The sequence below is a fragment of the Dama dama genome, chromosome 31, assembly GCF_033118175.1.
Source record: "Dama dama isolate Ldn47 chromosome 31, ASM3311817v1, whole genome shotgun sequence".
In the NCBI taxonomy this organism is placed as follows: domain Eukaryota; kingdom Metazoa; phylum Chordata; class Mammalia; order Artiodactyla; family Cervidae; genus Dama; species Dama dama.
In genome coordinates, this window is record NC_083711.1 from 25,897,898 (window position 1) to 25,916,795 (window position 18,898).

General features: G+C 33.5%; 1 long non-coding RNA gene across 1 annotated transcript in view; it reads right to left on the minus strand.

Moving 5' to 3' along the window:
* Positions 1-11,387, minus strand: part of LOC133049964 (uncharacterized) — a 147,246-nt gene extending 135,859 nt beyond the window's left edge. The window contains exon 1 of the long non-coding RNA XR_009691500.1: positions 11,201-11,387. This is a non-coding gene — a long non-coding RNA (uncharacterized LOC133049964). The remainder of the gene's footprint in view (positions 1-11,200) is intronic.
* Positions 11,388-18,898: the final 7,511 nt, after the last annotated feature.

The window sequence follows — 18,898 nt, forward strand, 5'->3', positions numbered from 1 at the left end:
CTCTGCTAAGGACCACTGCGTATTGTTGGTGACCACAGTGAAAACTCACTGTGCCTCTCCAGTTCATGCACCTCTTTAGTTATAATAAAATATATGTATTCTTTGGAGAAATGTCTGTTTAGTTCTTTGGCCCATTTTTTGATTGGGTCATTTATTTTTCTGGAATTGAGCTTCAGGAGTTGCTTGTATATTTTTGAGATTAATCCTTTGTCTGTTTCTTCATTTGCTATTATTTTCTCCCAATCTGAGGGCTGTCTTTTCACCTTACTTATAGTTTCCTTTGTAGTGCAAAAGCTTTTAAGTTTCATTAGGTCCCATTTGTTTAGTTTTGCTTTTATTTCCAATATTCTGGGAGGTGGGTCATAGAGGATCTTGCTTTGATTTATGTCGGAGAGTGTTTTGCCTATGTTCTCCTCTAGGAGTTTTATAGTTTCTGGTCTTACATTTAGATCTTTAATCCATTTTGAGTTTATTTTTGTGTATGGTGTTAGAAAGTGTTCTAGTTTCATTCTTTTACAAGTGGTTGACCAGTTAAACAAAACAAGCTAGTGAAATTTCCTGGCTAAGACGATGCTTTTCCCCCTACTGTACTATTCTACAGCTCAACATTTTAAGCCAAGGATAAGCAAAACAGCCTCATATTAGAAATGCAATCATTACCCACATAATCATTTTTTTTTATGTAGAAAACTCCTTATGCCCAAAAGCATTTTATTGGTCACTGGCTATTGCTTTAATTAACATTAAACGTACTTCATATATTAAAAATACTTACTATACAAAGTATCTCTCACTATTCTCCATCTATGACTGATTTTTAATGTTTTTAGAACTTTGTTTCTTCAACTGTTAAAAAAGAGCTTTTAAAGCAAAGGATTATATTTAATGTTCCTTATACTCTTAAAGCCAAAATCATTAAATACATAGTGCATTGGAAAGTAGGATGGACTAGAAGCACCATTAACACAGATTCAAATCATGACAAGGACATTCAGTAGGCCAGGAACTCTAAGAAAATTACTTAAGCACTCTAAGAACTCTCATCTGTACAATATGGGTAATGATCCCCAATTTGATGGTTACTTAAAAAATTAAGGGAGATGACAAAGATCTTTGCACAGGATCTGAACCACTGCATCAATGACTGATCATGACTTTCAGTGGCAGGAGTTAAGTATATGAAAAAAAATTATTGTAGGCAAGATAGATAAAGGGTTCCATCAGGATACTCCTAACCAATGAGTCACCTTTCTAAATACCTCCAAGGTCATTTTTTGTAGTTATTTTAGTAAAACTCTTAGGAAAGCAAATAATTGTTAAAATACTAATGGATTGATTATAATGATTCTCTGAGCTTACACAGGAGAAACACCCTTTGATTCCCTGGCCCAAAGCAATCATTCACCTTCCACTTCCCCTTTTTCCTGCAACCATCAACATGCCTTCTCAGAAGAGTTTTAGAAAAGTTTGGCTATTCCAAGCTTCAGAGAAAAGTCTGTTTCAAGCCCAAGGTAACTTGGTGAGGAACAGATCTTTACCTATCCAGAATTGCCAAAGCAATCCTGAGGAGAAAGAACAAAGCTGGAACTAAACCAGAGCTACCATACGAGCCTGCGATCCTACTCTTAGGCATTATATTAATAGGAAAGCATAGTCCAAACAGATACATGCAGTTCATTGCAGCACTGTTTACAATGGTTGAGACAAGGAAGCAACCTAAACGTCCATCAACAGAGAAATGGATAAAGAAGATGTAGAACATACATACAGTTGAATATTACTCAACCAGTAAAAAGAATGTAATAATGCCATTTGCAGTAACATGGATGGATCTATAGACTGTCATACTGAGTGAAGTAGGTCAAATAGAGAAAAATAAATATTTTATGATACTGCTTATATGAGGAATCTAAAAAGAAGTGATACAAATAAACTTATTTACAAAACAGAAACAGACTCACAAAATAGAGGATGAACTTATGATTATTTGGGGAAGGGGCAGTTAGGGAGTTTGAGACTGGCATGTACACACTGCTATATTTTAAATGGATAACCAACAAGGATTTATTAGATAGCACAGGGAACTCTGCTAGTGTTGGGGGGCAGCCTGGATGGGAGGGGAGTTTGGGGGGGAATGGATACAGGTTTATCTATGGCTGAGTCAGATTGCTGTATATCTGAAACTGTCACAACACTGTTAATCACCTATACTCCAGTGTAAAATAAAAAGTTTTAAAAAAAAGCTGGAGATAAAACCCTCTCAGACTTCAGACAATATGACAAAGCTACAGCAACTGAAACGGTATGCTATTGGCACAAAAGGGGACATGTAGATCAGCAGAACAGAATCAAGAGCTCCAAAATAAACCCATACACCTACAGTCAAAAAATCTTCAACAAAAGAGACAAGTAAATACAATGGGTAAAAGACAGTCTCTTTAGCAAGAAGTGTTGGGAAAGTTGGAAAGTTACGTGTAAAGTGATGAAGTTGGAACACTCCCTCACACCATACACAAAGGTAAACTCCAAATGGCTTAAGGACTTAAATATAAGACATGACACCATAAAACTTCTAGAAGAGAATACAGGCAAAACATTCTCTGACATAAACTGCACCAATATTTTCTTAGATTAGTCTTCCAAGGCAAAGAAATAAAAGCAAAAATAAACAAATAAGACCTAATCAAACTCAAAAGCTTCTGCACAGCAATCAATCAACAAAACAAAAATACAGCCTACAGAACTGAAAAAAAAAATAGTTGCAAATGAAGGAACCAACAAGGGGTTAATTTGCAAAATACACAAACAGTCCATACAACTCAATAGCAAAAGAAAAGGAAAAAAAAAAACACACAAGAAAATGGGCGACTTTCTTGGTGATCCAGGGGTTAAGAATTCACCTTGCAATGCAGGGACATGGGTTCCACCCCTGGTTGTGGAACTAACACCCCACATGGTGCAGAACAGCTAAGCCTGAAGACCACAACTAGAGAGCCCAAGCAATGCAACAGAAGATCCTGCATGATGCAATGAATATCCCACACACTGGAACTAAGACCTGATGTAGCCAAATAAATATGTCTTACAAAATGGGCAGAAGACACAAACAGATATTTCTCCAAAGAAGAAACACAGATGATGAACGGGCACATGAAAAGATGCTCAACATTGCTTATTATTAGAGAAATTCAAATCAAAACCAGGTATCATTCACACCAGTCAGAATGGACATCATGAGAATGTTTACAAATAATAAATGCTGAAGAAGGTGTGGAGAAAATAGAACCCTTCTACACTGTTGATGAAAATATAAATTGATGTGATCACTATGGAAAACAGTATGAAGTTTCCTTAAAAATCTAAATATGGATCCAGCAATCCCAGTCCTGGGCATAGATTCAAAAAAGATGAAACCTTTAATTTGAATATGAACCCCAAAGTTTAAAGCAGCACTATGTATAATAGCTAAGACATGGAAGCAACCTAAGTGTCCATCAATAGATAAATGGATACAGACATGGTGTCTGTACACACACACACCACAACAGGATATTAGTCAGTCATAAAAAGAACGATATAATGTCACTTGCAGCTACATGGATGGACCTAGAGATTATTATACTAAGTGAAGTAAGCAAATGGAGAAAGATAAATATCATATGATATCACTTACATATGAAATCTAAAAAAAGGTTACAAGTGAATCTATTTACAAAATAGAAACAGACTCCCAGACATAGAAAACAAACATGGTTATCAAGGAGGAAGTGGGGGATGAATATATTAAGAGTATGGAGTTAGCAGATACGCACTATTATATATATGTGTGTGTATATAGAATGTTACATATTCTATTATATATATATATGTAATAGAAAAGCAACACGGATTTACTGTACAATGCAGGGAATGACATTCAATATCTTGTAAAAACCCATAATGGAAAATAATCTGAAAAAAATGGCTATGTATAACTGGATCACTTTGCTATACCCCTGAAACTAATACAATATTGTAAATCAACTATACGTCAACAAAATAAAAAGCAGGTCTTTTCCTGGTCATATAATATTAATGACAGTAGCTTATCACTATTGGCTTCCCTGGTGGCTCAGACATAAAGCATCTGCCTAAAATGCAGGAGACCTGGGTTCCATCCCTGGGTCAGGAAGATCCCCTGGAGAAGGAAATGGCAACCCACTCCAGTACTCTTGCCTGGAAAATCCCATGGACGGAGGAGCCTGGTAGGCTACAGTCCATGGGATCGCAAAGAGTAGGACACGACTGAGTGACTTCACTTTCACTTTATCACTATGGAGTATATAAGTAGCTCTAAGAAATGAATGGATTTTTTTAAAAAGCTGATTTCCCAGAAATGTAGGCTCAAGGTCATTGCTTATAGTCCAATAGACAAATACAGTTTATTAGTATTCCCTATTATACCAATGTATTTACACCTTATTATTCATATTTTTCTTATCACTTGGCAAGTAAACATAAAGATCTCTTACACTCACACATTATCTTGTGAACATGCACACATACACATTTTGGCTGCAGCTGGATCATCTTACATGTTATCAGGAAGTATATAATGTAATGTCATGAAGGCATAGAGTATATAGAAGAGATCGACACTCTTAATCAGTCTTCACAAACCTGCTGTATGTTTTGGTCTGGTTGTAACTTCCAATAGCTTAATGGTTCTGTAGCTTAATGGTACCAATAGCTTAACGCCACCTAGACAGGGACTCTCCCAAGTGCTCATAAGTATTAATTCCCTTTATCTAGTAAACCTAGTAATGATGCTTCAAATCCGATTTAAAAACCATTAAAATGCAGTGAGTTTTAAATCCATTATAATTTAGCTCATTTCTGTGAAATTTAGAAGAAAGCAGCTGTACATTGTGCACATCTATAAATTACTTTTAATTGCACTTTTCTCAAGCGAGAAAGGAAAAGCTTTACTTGCAATGCAAGTTGCAAATCTGACCACAAAAATGCTGGTAAACACTTGTGCTTTATATATATTATATTATATTATATATATAACTATATATATATATAATTTCATTTTGGGCTCATATAATCTCATCTCACTATTAATCCAGACTGTTACAAGATTTAGTTACTTCAAGTTTCATCTGAGTAGACATTAAGATGGAAAATGGAAGCTGTAAGATATTTGATTACTCTGAAGTTGTCTATATCAAAGATGAGGGAACAAATTTCATAGGTAGACTGGCTGATTCTGAAAGCAGAAAATACGCAAATACTATTACATTCATGTTTAATGATTTGGGTATTGAAAATTTAAACAAATCCCAGATATGAAGTTGTCTAATAGCTCACATTTTATCTAAGACCAATTCATTCAATATGTCAACCCTTTGTCTTCTATCAGGCCTTTTGAACTACTGAATACCAATGTCAATCACTACCTTCTAGTAACAAATAGCAGCTTCTAAACTAAATTTCTTGGTGCAAAATATGTCAATAGAAAAATGTTATCATTATATAAATATTCTGAACTGATTATTGCTGATTCCTCTGACAAAATTACAAACCATTCTTTCTTTCTATATCTTTGTTGATTCATTACCTAAAAATTGAATATGTTTTAGAAACAGCTAAATTTCACTTGAATAGGGCTTTTCTATGCATCAAACTTTCGACTGTCAAGCTACATGAATGTATCTAAAATTGGCTGTTGACAAAAAAATTCTCTCTGAGGAATATTTATGAATGGGCCCTAGGAGTGGAGAGGAAAGTACATGTGATCCATTTAGAATCCTACAGAATAAGCAATAGCAACATACATACAATTTTCAAAAGCTGCCCCATTAGCAAAAAATTTCTATTTACATCATTATGCCTCATGAAGACAATAATAGAAAAATTTTAAAGAATGGTTTCAACAAGTAGTTTGCAGATGACATCTCAAATAAATTATAATAAAGTTAATCCCAAATTGAATTTCAGGACAGTTGCTTCTATCATTGTTTAAACATTTTGGGCATGCAATGTATATTGATATAAACTATTTTGATCACAAAGCACAGTTTATTAATTCACAAGTAGAAAATACATATTATAGTTTTTTAGACACTCAATCTTTCATGTATAACCGTCCACATGCTTCAGGGAAGTGCCCAGGTTTAGTGAAGAATGAAAAACTAATTATCCTTCTTAAGGCTGAGTTGGCTTGGTTATTATGCTGATTTGGCCAACTGATTGAGCTGATCTACCCAAATTGTGATTTTGTTTTTTTAAATTACTATACAGAGAAGAACACTGCCTTTGCCAAAGAGACCCAACAACGGACCCTCCATTAACAACAAGAAAGAGTGTGTTCTGCAACATACTTTTGCAAAAATTTCTGAGATTAGTCTTATGGGGGCTCTGAAGCAAGACATGGGAAATGACTACATGGGCCTGAAACATTATACATCATATTAGACTGGACCAAAATCATCACTTTGCTACCACGTTCTTAGTAGCTCTTAAGCGAAAAGCAAATGAAGGCTGCTCTTAAAGTCCACTGTGTATCTTTCCAGTTTGTTGTTTGGGGATGAATAGCAAGTTGTAATTAGTTGCTATAAAAATATACCACGTCATTAATCTTCATTTTATTTTCTATTTCAGTTTTTTTTTAACTGAAGTCTGTAGAAAGCCCATGTATTTCTCACATTTATATAAACATTAAAAAAAAAACACAGTCATTCCTTTCAAAATCTCTGCAAATAGTAAAGTAGTTGGTAATCACAGGAGAGAAAAAAATTTTGAAATACTTTTGGGTATGCTGAAAATGGCCACACACACATGTTGACCTCTTAAGTTAATGGGAGAAATGAAAAATAAGGCACGGCTTAGTCTCATGGTGTTTTTTGGAAGAGTTATTGTATGACACTCAAGAATAGCAAAGTGGAGGCAATTATAAAACTAGTAAATACTAATAATTTTTAAGCCAATAATGGCATTATACAATTTCTATAAATTAGTAAATCTTTAAAATTAATAATAATGAAGTATCTAGAATCACTACACAAATACATAAATGACCACTAATTTACACAGAATATTCAGCGCTTCAAATTGACTGGTCATCCATACTGATTTATATATAAACTAGCTTTCAATATGAAACTCAAAATCTTCGTTTATTCAGCGGACTGTGGAATAAGAATAAACTTAGAACCCACAACTACACTTTCCAGCCTAATTCTCACAAGATAGATATCTCAGGATTTACTCAGATACTCGGAACAGAAAATGTACCTGGACACCTAAACAAGAAAGCTAAAAGTTAAAACTAAAAACTAGATTTTTTTAGAAAAAAATAATTGAGCACCCAAAAAGAGGCCTTTTGCTGATCTTGACTTTGAGAGAAGAATATACAGCTAGATACAAATTGCCATTGTTTAAATATATAATAAGTGAGGTTATTTATAAAATAAATCCTACCATGTTTAAAAACTATATCAAATAGCAATATTTATTTTATGATAATTTTAAAATTAAATCTATAGTAACTAAGAAATGCAACAAGTACAAATCGATCCTTCTTTTATATGAAATAGACAAAATAAAAAAGCATTATTTATTTTTTATTTAATACAAATTGTATTTAAAATCAAACCATAACATTTAGATAATTAACTAGTTATCTAATTTATAGCTACACATTAGCTACATGGAAATACAACAGTTGTTCATGTCATAAAAGAATAAAATACTACAGTTATTTCTACAGAAAAAGTCTTATAAATGCACTTTCAAAAAAGTAATTTTTTAATGTTCAAGATTTGCTGTATTCATTAAATGACAGCAGTTTACACAAAACGTATCTCTTTACTGTTAGCACATACTTTCTCCAGTACAACAAAGGTTGGTATCTTATGTGTTTCACGGTCTACTTTTGTTATTACAAATTCAAGATCATCCTTCGTATACTAATCTCTTATGGCAGAGGTCATTGCAGGTGTGCCAAAATTCAATAATTACATTCTATCTAATGTAGCAATACATTTACCTCATTGCTGAATTTACTATTTAGAACAAAGCATATTGTTTGAATAATAAAATGCTCAACAAAAATGCCTTGTTATAACATTTCTCGCATTTAAAAGTTGTGGATAAAATACTGCAGCTTTAAAGTATGGTATTTTTTTTCAACAAGAAGTACATTTTATACTAAATTATTTAATATTTCTTTTAACTTGGGGGAAAGAAAGAATTTTATGTGTCTGTTACATAATTGAAACTAACCAAAATACTGTCACACTTAAAATGGTAAAGACCCATAATTTAAATTGACAACTACAAATGAATTTCACTTTCTCTAAAGAGTGAAGTAGTTTCCAGATTGTAAAGTGGAATCGGTTTTTAAATTTCCAAGAGATTGGGAAAAACAACAAACAAATCAAATTATTCAAACTGTTCTTTGCAAATAAACAACAAAATATTGAAATATTTTTCTTTTTAGAAGTAATTATATTCTGAATGTTTTTTTAAAATGTCAACTCAGTGAAAAAAATGTATTCAGTGTTTTGCAGCCATTGTCCCAAAAGGAAAATTAGCTACTAATTCCATTAACAAGCATACACTTTTGAAATATTCAATTACAATTTATAGCTATTGCAAAAGAAAGTAAATTTCTTAGCTTTTTCAGTAAAGTACATGACTTAAATTTTTCTCAATACTTATGTGTTTCTATCTCAACTCAAAAGTATTTGTCAGTAATTTTGTACAATTGAATTTCTTCTGACCTCGCAAACTAACGTGTCTGTGCACTTTAAAAGTTTGAGATTTTACCGCATTTATTTTACGATGGCCTCTAGTAGCCAAAAAACCCTACCACAGCAAGGGCTAACACCATCACTTGAAACATTTCTCAATATATTTAAGAGAAATAGCCTGTCAGTTTCAAATAAGCAAGACAAATAATTAAAAAATAAATGGAAACAGAAGACAATGTTGTGTTATGACAGCTAAGGTTAAGATAAAAATAGAATTCAAAAATAATTTTTAAGCAAGGATCTTGCTGAATAAGCAAGCTATCTTATTTTTCCTGCACCTGTTTGATGATAGTAAATAATAAAAATGTTCCTGCTTTATTCAAATTTTGAAATATCTAACATATATTCATTTTTTTCAAGAAATGAGAATTCAACTGTGATCTCACAAAGAAGTAGAGAACTAATCCAGGTAAATATCTATAAATATCAGATATGTATTGCCCTTTCCCAATTTATAGCATCTCTGTATTTTAATGTTGACTAATGTAACTTAAAACACTTCATGCCTGAATGGTAAATACAGTATCATAATTTACCCCAGAGTAATACCAAAAATATTTTATATATACACAAATTATATATACATATGTAAATTGATCTGAAGGAAATCAGATGCATTTGCTAATGCTAAAATTTACTTTAAGCTAATGTTCACTTTTTTCTATGACTCCAATTATCAATCTTTTCACTGTGTAATAAAAAAAAAGCTAAGATAAACATAGCGATAAATATACGAAAAACATATCTACTAAAACAGCTCTAACTCATGATTCTCTAGAGAATAAATCAGGTTCTTATCAATATTTCTTTAAAAATATGATTATTTTAAAGTGAAAAATAAAGTTTCACTCTAGATTACCATAGACTAACATACAAGGCAAAATAACAGTATAATAAGGTTTCTTAAAAAGAAAGCAGAGCAACTGAGATCCCACTTTTCTGCTTTTAAATACACTTCTACATGTCTGTTTCTAATGTCTAAATATATTGCTGAAAATGGTTATGTAAAATCTGAGGTTGTTTGTATCTGATTACTAAGGTATTTCATTGCAACCTGTGAGTTTAACTCTTAAAATGCTGGAGTATAAAATAACACATTGGCTTTCATGAAAAAATTTATTTATAATAAAATAAAAAGTGACAGTTCTAAAAATCAGATGAAAGTGTCTTTATGCTTTCTTTCACACACACACAAAACCTCATTTTTATCGCAAAACAGCAATTAAATATAATTATTTATTCAGTCATGTTTATATATATCAAGCACTTCTACTAAAACATTTGTTGTAAACACATCAAAGTGTTAATACATTTTTTAAATTATACGAAAAGTTGTAACATTTTTTAGAATCTTAAACACCATGATATTTAAAATACATAAAACATCCCATTTTTAAAATGTTTAGCTTCATTGTGCGCAGAGTGAAACTTCTAGAAAACTTCATTACTTACTGTCCACTGAGTATTATGAGAGAGATGAACAGTTTTCAGAATTCATCTGCTAATTATCCTGAAGTGTTTTGAATAACTCTTTCGTACTATACAGTTCTCAGTGTGATTATCCCTACACTGATCTGCTGAGAAAAACAAAAAAAATCGGTAAATCTTCTTTAAGATTGTTCTTGTTATAACATATTTTAGGTGGCCACAAGCAGGAACTCATAATTCTCAAAAGCAACGATATGAGGAAAAGGTTTTTAAATGCTTGTTTCATATTTACTGTATAAAGTCATTTTGACATGCCTACACAACTGATTATGGCAGCTTTCAGACATGATTTCTAATCAAAAAAAAAAAAAAAAAACTTTTTTTTTTTTGCTCCAGGTTCTTTAGAGAAAGCTTGCCGCTGGGAAGTTGATCTTGGCCAAGTGCCAAAATCATGTGCAAAGGGGCCTCATTAGGGATTCATGGCAGCCTTCAGCACTAACAAAAAATGTGACCCAACAGGCTAAATCAGCGACTAAAATTAAAAAGTAAGAGACAAAGACAACTTACTTAATATTCCTTCCAAAGCAACATTAAACTTCTTTTGGTAATTAAACCCTTGTTAGTCTAATGCAGTGTTCCTCTGTCCTCAAATGATTGTACAATTACTCTTTAAAACTTGTCAATTTCCCTCCTAAATACACTTTCTTTCTGCGGCAGTTTACAAAGATTTTGCTATATAATAAAACCCTATATCCACTATAATCAGTTCAACAGCAGAAAACAAAATCGTCAAAATGCAGACTACAGTATTCCCTTAAGATTTCAACAAACAAACAAAAAATAAGCAAACAAATAAGTACCTTTTAAACTTCTACAGAAGTGAACAGGCACACTCCAAGCTCACGTCGCTTGTAATGATTCATTCTCACTGCCCAAGATTTCCCCCCAAAAGTAGATTTGATACGCAGCCTTACCTAGATGTCTTCTGGCTTTCCTGCAGATCAAAAAGTTTCCTGCCTAAGCACACAGATATTCTTTCACAAACCATAAAGGCCCTTTTATGAATCCAACCCTGGAACAGTCTGCCTTCCACACCACGTTGAGAGCCCAGTGCGTCAGCTCTCAAGATAAAATACACTGCTAATACACAATTAGTGGGAGAGGTTGTCTACTGGAGAATTTATCTTAACGAAAGAAGGAAAAAGAAGCTTTTTTTTTTTTTTTTTTTTTCTGGAAAAAGAAGAGAGGGTGCGGTCAGATGTTAGGTTTTGCCTGAGAAAGGGCCCTACACTGCACTAGTACCTAAATACTAGCAGAAGCTGCCTGGGAAGACAGCCAATGGAAGGACTTTGTTTGACCCAGCTGCCAATCTCCCCTGAAGCCGTGCGCCAGACTAAACACTCACACTATTTTAACTGAAATCAGGCTACAGCAGCTGTTTGCTTTCCGGCTCTGAGCTCTGCACCCACCATGGCCTGTGCAGTTCACCCAGCGAGTTCTGCTAGCTGCGTGGCTAAAAATCTGTTCTGGGTTGGGATTTGTCATTGGAGAGCAAAATTTAACCCTATTCCTCGTGGCAAATCTGTACTGTGTGTTGCTCAGCCTTTGTATCTGGTAATTCGGAATAATTTTACAATCTATTTAAAGAAGAGTGACATTTTCTTTCACAGAAGAAAAGATTTGAAGGTTACAAAGATTCATATTTTCTTTGAAATTCTAACCTAAATTCTTCAGATGTTTTCAAATAACACTAAGATAACTCTTGTGCATGGCAAGAACAAGACCCCTACCAAGCACTTCTAAGAACAAAGATGGTACCTATTCAACCCAACCCAAACTTCTTCAGCCCTACCAAGATGGAAAGTTGGTAGAATGGGTACAGAGACTCAAATCATTCTGAAAGTTAGTTCTTACTACTTAAGACTCCTCCAGAAGCAGCATCTGAGCACAAAAGTAATCTGTGCTCCTTATATGAAAAAGTACCAAGTGATCCCATTTATCTTTCCTAAATTTCTAACCTTATTTAGCTATTAGGCTGAATGTGAAAATTAATTATGAATTGTAAAAGATTAAAATGCGCCCATTGGTAGCCTAAAGTGAAAAGGAAAGTAAAGAGAAGTTAGTCAGGAGAAGCACAGTTTAAATAATAATGTAAGAATTATCTGATGTAACAGGAAGAAAAGATCTGATAACCAAGAGTTATTGCACACAAGATAGGAGCCAAATATTACATATACACAGAAAATAAGTCAGGAAGTCATTCAACATGTGGAAGAGAGAAAGACGTTGACAGGAGTGTGATAACATGGACTATAATCGTTATTCTTATTCCTGACCAAATTCCTAATTATGGAAAACCATGGTGAGAGAGGACAGCATCTTTTCATTTAGGGATCTTAGTTTCTGTTGTTGCTCAGGGGTAGAAGAATGTCTCTTCATTTACAGGCAAATAGCCAGTAAAACTTTTATTTTTTTAATGTAACTAATTCGGTTCACAGTGCAGTCAGAAGATGACCAAAAAAGAAACGTTTCTGATATAGTGTAAAAGTACTACCAGGGATAGTTTTGCAAAGTTGTTTCTCATGCTTTAATAGAAAGTATACTTTGTTGCTGTTTCTGACCACAAAATAATATTTCTGTTTTCTTAGAAACTAGAGATTGAAGTTACAAAAAGTAGTGAAGATGGTTCTAGAGAGGGTGAACTATTAGGTTTGATGGGTGCAAAGACCCAGTTCATCAAAAATTCGTGTCGAGATAGTATTGTATGACAAATGAGTTACTATCTCATTCTGAAAGGACTACATGCATTAACCTGAAAGGTTTGCATTGGATCTGGCTTCCTACACAGCGGAGTAAAATCGGTTGCTCAGAATTCTCATGGAATCAGATAAAATGTCGGAAAATGGTTTGTGTGTGTGTGTGTTTGTGTGTGCTTCTCTTTCAATCCACAAAAATATTCAACATGTTTCTCTGAATGGTCTATTACAACCTACCAAGAAACTATCATGCAAATTACACAACTATATGCACTTCTGCAGTAGCTTTTTTTTTCTGTTTTGAAAATTAAACTTCTGCTTTTATTTATTTATTTATTTATTTGCAGTAGCTTAAGAAATAAATGTTAGCTTTTTAAGTAATCTAGTCTGTGGTATATTTTATCACAGCTTGAGAAAACTAATATGTTTAAGTTAAAAGGAGTGAAAAATTATCTTATTGTATATTACTTGATTACAATTTGTTTCTATACTCTGGTTTTTGATTTTGCATAATAGTTCTGATCCATGGATAATTTACAATTGAGGCATGGTACTAGATAAAAATTTCATATCAAGAGTTGGAATGATCAAAGGTTAGTCTTTATAAGGGGAAAGTTCAAATAAATTCTACAAAGAGAATAGACTCTAAAGGAAGAAGAAAAAGAAATGTGGGTGCCTTGTAAGAAAGTTTGGATAAAGTTAAAGAAAGTGAGACTGAAAATAATCAAAGATAAAATAAGTCAAGGGGGTAATCAAAACATCCCCAGGGGAAACCGTATTTGCCCAGATAATCAAGAACGGACTCTCCATCTACATAAAGCTGGGAGTAGCAAGATCATGATGGGAAATGGATTAGAATAGGAACACTTTGGCTGCTGTGTCAGGCAGAATTCTAAGAGAGCCCTAAGATTCTCAATCCCTGGTATACCCTTATATACCACTCCAGAAGTTGGGCAGACCCATGAATATGATAATTTAGTCATCTTGTTGATTAGGTTATCAACTTCCAACATTGATTCCTGGAGAATCAATGAGATCTCCACATAGAGTGAGAAGGAGAACGAAGATACCCATCGGGAAGTAATACACCTGATCAGAAGAGGTAAGGAAAAGACAGTTGAAGTTACCAATGCATCAGTTGGCATGTGATGTTAGCATTCATTCATCTATCCTCTCAAAAATTCTAATTAATGTCACTCTGTGCAGGGGTACTAGGCTAACCGTTGTGTGGGATTAAGACAAAATAATAACAGCACTCAATCTCATGTTTCCAATAGTCTAGTTAGCAAACTGAAAGCCAAACAGTCAATTCTGAGGAAAATAGCACTGTTTGTTGAGCACTTCAGAATGCCAAGGCATTAGGTAATGTCAAGTGATTTAGTAAAATTAGATAGAATATTAGCGCAACATTGATAATTTTCACATATTCAAGTATTAATAAAAACAGGTTACTCTATCATAAAATATGATATATTTTTGTCACCCTACAGCTTCTTAATATCATTGACTTAAAGTGCCTGGAGACATCATTATTTGTGTGAAATTATAATTGCTAGTCTCTCTTGTCATTTTTGGTAAGCAGTTCCATTATTTCCCATACTAGCTGAGACCAGAAAGACCACATATCTCTTTAAAACTTAACAATTAAAAAGCAAAATCCAAGACATCACTGTTGTGCACAAAAGTCCATTATTACACCAAAGTACATTGGAACCACACTATAGTGGCTTCAGATTTAATCAAGATATAGTAAGAATACAAAAGTTTTTTGAATATGTTTCCCAATGAGAATACCCCTAAAATACTGAGAATACCCCTAAAATAAATGTTAAATGTAAATTGAATGTGATCAGGGAATGGAATGATTCAAGTTCTTATAAAGAAAATGATTCTAACATGCAAAGTTTTAAAATAAGACCTGACACAACATACAATTATCAAAATAGAAAAGTAAGTTAAAACCTGGGGTAACAAATGATGATACACATGGACACACAGCAAACATAAACAGAAAAAAAAAATTTAAGTAATGGAATGATCTATTCTCGTTGATTTGATTAAAATTTTAAAAACAGACTTTACTTTGTAAGTTTTTTTTTAAACCGTTCCTGTTTCACTCCATTTTCTAGATTTATAATCTGTTTTTGAGACTTTTCATATTTTATAGTTTCAGAAGGATTAAGAACAATCTAAATACACACAAGGAGAAACAGATAACATGTCTAGTCCTATATCTATAAATAAGTTGAATTAATAACTAATAACTTTTCTCCAAAGACATCACCAGACAGTTTTACAAGCGATTTCTACCAAACATTAAAGGAAGAAGTAATATCATTTCCCCACATTTTTTTTAAAGTAGAACAATACCTAACTCATTCAATGAGCCCAGAATTATTTTAATGCTAAAATTAGATACAAGAAAAAAAATCACAGGCTTGTATCTTTCTTGAATATAGACACAAAGTAAAAACTCACTAAAATATTAACAAGTCAAATTCAACAATGTATAAAAATAATAACACACTGCAACTAAATGATATTATTTCATGTATGCAAGGCTGTTTCAACATCTGAAAAATCAATGTAATCTACCATATCAACAAACTAAAGGAGGTAAATCATGTGATCATATTAATTGACACAGAAGAAATAGCATTTAACAAAATCCAACACTCGGTCACAATAAAAAATGTTCAGCAAGCTAGGAGTAGAGGGGGAATTTCTCCAAATAGGTGAAGGACATCTACACAAACCTACAGCTAACAATCAAAAGTGAGTAGCTAGATGCTCTCCCTCTAAGACCAGGAACAAGGCAAGCATGTTCCCTGTCACCATCACATAGGATCACATAGGAAGCCCTAGCTGATTCTATAAGGTAAAATGGGGGGGGGGGGGGGGAAGGATAAATATGGGAAAAAATAAAACTGTCTCAAGTGCTCAGGGCTGGTGCACGGGGAAGACCCAGAGAGATGGGGTGGAGAGGGAGGTGGGAGGGGGGATCGGGATGGGGAATACATGTAAATCCATGATTAATTCATGTCAATGTATGGCAAAAACCACTACAATATTGTAAAGTAATTAGCCTCCAACTAATAAAAATAAATGAAAAAAAAAGCTAATATTGACAAATGCACATGCAATAAGGTTTAGTACTTTCAATAAAGTGTTCATCGTATGTTAAAAAAAATAAAAAATAAAACTCTCTATTCACTGATGATAGCATTGTCTATATAGGAAAATTCCAAGCAATTTGGTTTAAATAAAAAAGCAACTAGAGCAAGATTTCAGGATACAAGATTGATATATAAAATCCAACTGCCAGTTAGCAAATGAATAAGTTCTGGGGTTCTAATGTACAGCATTGTGATTATAGTAAACACCACTGTATTGTACATATGAAAATTGCTAAGGGCATAGATCTTAAATGTTCTCAGCACAAAAAAAGACATGATAATTATGTCATGTGATGAAGTGTTAAATAATACTGCTGTAAGGCTTCCCTGGTGACTCAAACTGTAAATAATCCACCTGCAATATAGGAGACCCTGGTTTCATCCCTGGGTCAGAACGATCCCCTGGAGAAGGGAATGGCAACCCATTCCAGTATTCTTGCCTGGAGAATTCCATGGACAGAGGAGCCTGGCAAGTTGCAGTTCATGGGGCCGCAAGAGTCAGACATGACTGAGTGACTATCACTAACAGTAGCAATCAGATTGCAATATGCAAGTGGGTCAAATCAGCAAGGAGCCTGCACTCTAAGTGGCTTCAGTAGTGTCTGACTTTTTGTGATCCCATACCTAGGTATACATCTAACAAAATATGTACAATACATATTTATGTGGAAAACTACAAATTGCTGGTGATGGAAAAAAATGACGATCTAAATATATGTATGTTTTTGCTCTGTTAGGGGAGGGCCCACTATGCAATGTCTCCAATAGAGATGAACACATATATCACCCAGATCTTGGTTTCTAATACCATTCTCCTATAAAATGGACTAGGGCTCCTTGGAGAATTGTCTGATTCCAGGACTCAGCAAAATGGGCCTGAAGTTTCTTATAGTGCCAAAAAATAAGTGTCAGAAACAAAAATAAAAAATAAACAATGGTGAAGATACATTAAAGGGATACAGGAACCAATTGAAAGAGGTCTCAAGGGCCCAAATTGAAGCAATTTAAACAACAAAATATGTAAAGTAGTATTGGACTATAATCCAAAGTATCAATACAAAATAAATATCCATGAATACATACTGATATAAATTAATGGCTATATATTCCATACTTAAGGAGGTGGAGCAAATCTGCCAACTCCTTAAGTGTGGGCTGAGCATAGTAACTTCATAGTAACTATGAGGTAACTTCCTCCAAAGAGCACAATATTGAAAGAGAGAAAAAAATTAAGTTTACAGTGGAAAAAGCTGACAAACACTTTTGCAAGCCAGGTGATCAAGAATAACATCAACATTGATGTTATTTTAAAAACATTTAATTTTTATACTATATGATGAAAATGGCAATTCACCTCGGTGGTGTTCCTTCCCAAAATGTATACTTCAGTCTAAGAAAGACATCAGACAATTTCCAGTTGATGGATATCCTATGGAACTATTGATCAGTAAACCTCAAAATTGTCAGGTTCCCATTTTCTAGATTTATAAATCAGCTTTTCAAGGCTTTTCATATTTTATCAAGTTTATTTTATAGTTTCAGAAAGGTTAAGAATGATCTAAATACACACGAAGAAAAACAGATAACATGACTAGTTCTGTATCATTAGAAACAAGTCTGAGAAACTGTCACAGCCAAAAATAGTGTAAAGAAACATGACTATTAATAGAATGTGGGGTCCTAAATAGGATTCTGGAACAACAAAAAAGGAGGGGCATATGGGAAAAATCTAAGGAAATCTGAAAAAGTATGGACTCCCTGGTGGCTTGGATGCTAAAGAAACTGCCTGCAATTCAGGAGACCCAGGTTTGATCCCTGGGTTGGGACGATTCCCTGGAGGAGGGCATGGCAACCCACTCCCGTATTCTTGCCTGGAGAATTCTTGGGACAGAGCAGCCTGGTGGGCTACAGTCCATGGGGGTCCCAAAAAGTTGGACATGAGTGAGCAACTAAATTATTTTTTGTAGGTAGTGATATAATGACTGTTTGATCAATTGTAACAAATACGTCATACTACCATAAGGAGAAACTAGGTGTGGGGTAGGTATTCAGAAAATCTTTGTACCATCTTTATGATAATTCTGTAGATATAAAATTGTTATACAGTTAAAAGTTTATAAAAATGTGCATTATATAAATATTTTAAATAGGGAAAATGATTAAATATTTCATGATATGTTACCAATAATTTCTTAGGTGTGAGAGCAATAACCAGAAAGCAGTTTGGGGGAAATTTGTATTAAGTATTAAATCTACTCATTTTGTTTCCACAACACTGTCTCCCCAATATTTTTTTTTCCTTTCCATATTTATGATTTTGTTTTTAACCATTTAAATTTGATACTCAAGATTCGCTCCTTAGCCACTTTTTTTTTTTCCTCACTCTACTTAGAAATCTAATTGACTTTTACTAATAGGTTGATAACCTCTAAATTTTCATCACAGACACCTCTATATGGTGTTCCAGATCCCATTTTTAAAATATCTGTTGGCATCCCATGTCCATTCTTTTTTTTTTTTTTTTTTATCAATATTTTACTTTTATTTAAATTTTTATATATTATGCTCTTTTAGCCATTTACCTGATGGGTAAAATAAGCAAGGTTTTATTATTATTATTATTATTATTATTTTTTTCCAGTGGGTTTTGTCATACATTGATATGAATCAGCCATGGATTTACATGTATTCCCAATCCCGATCCCCCCTCCCACCTCCCTCTCCACCCGATTCCTCTGGG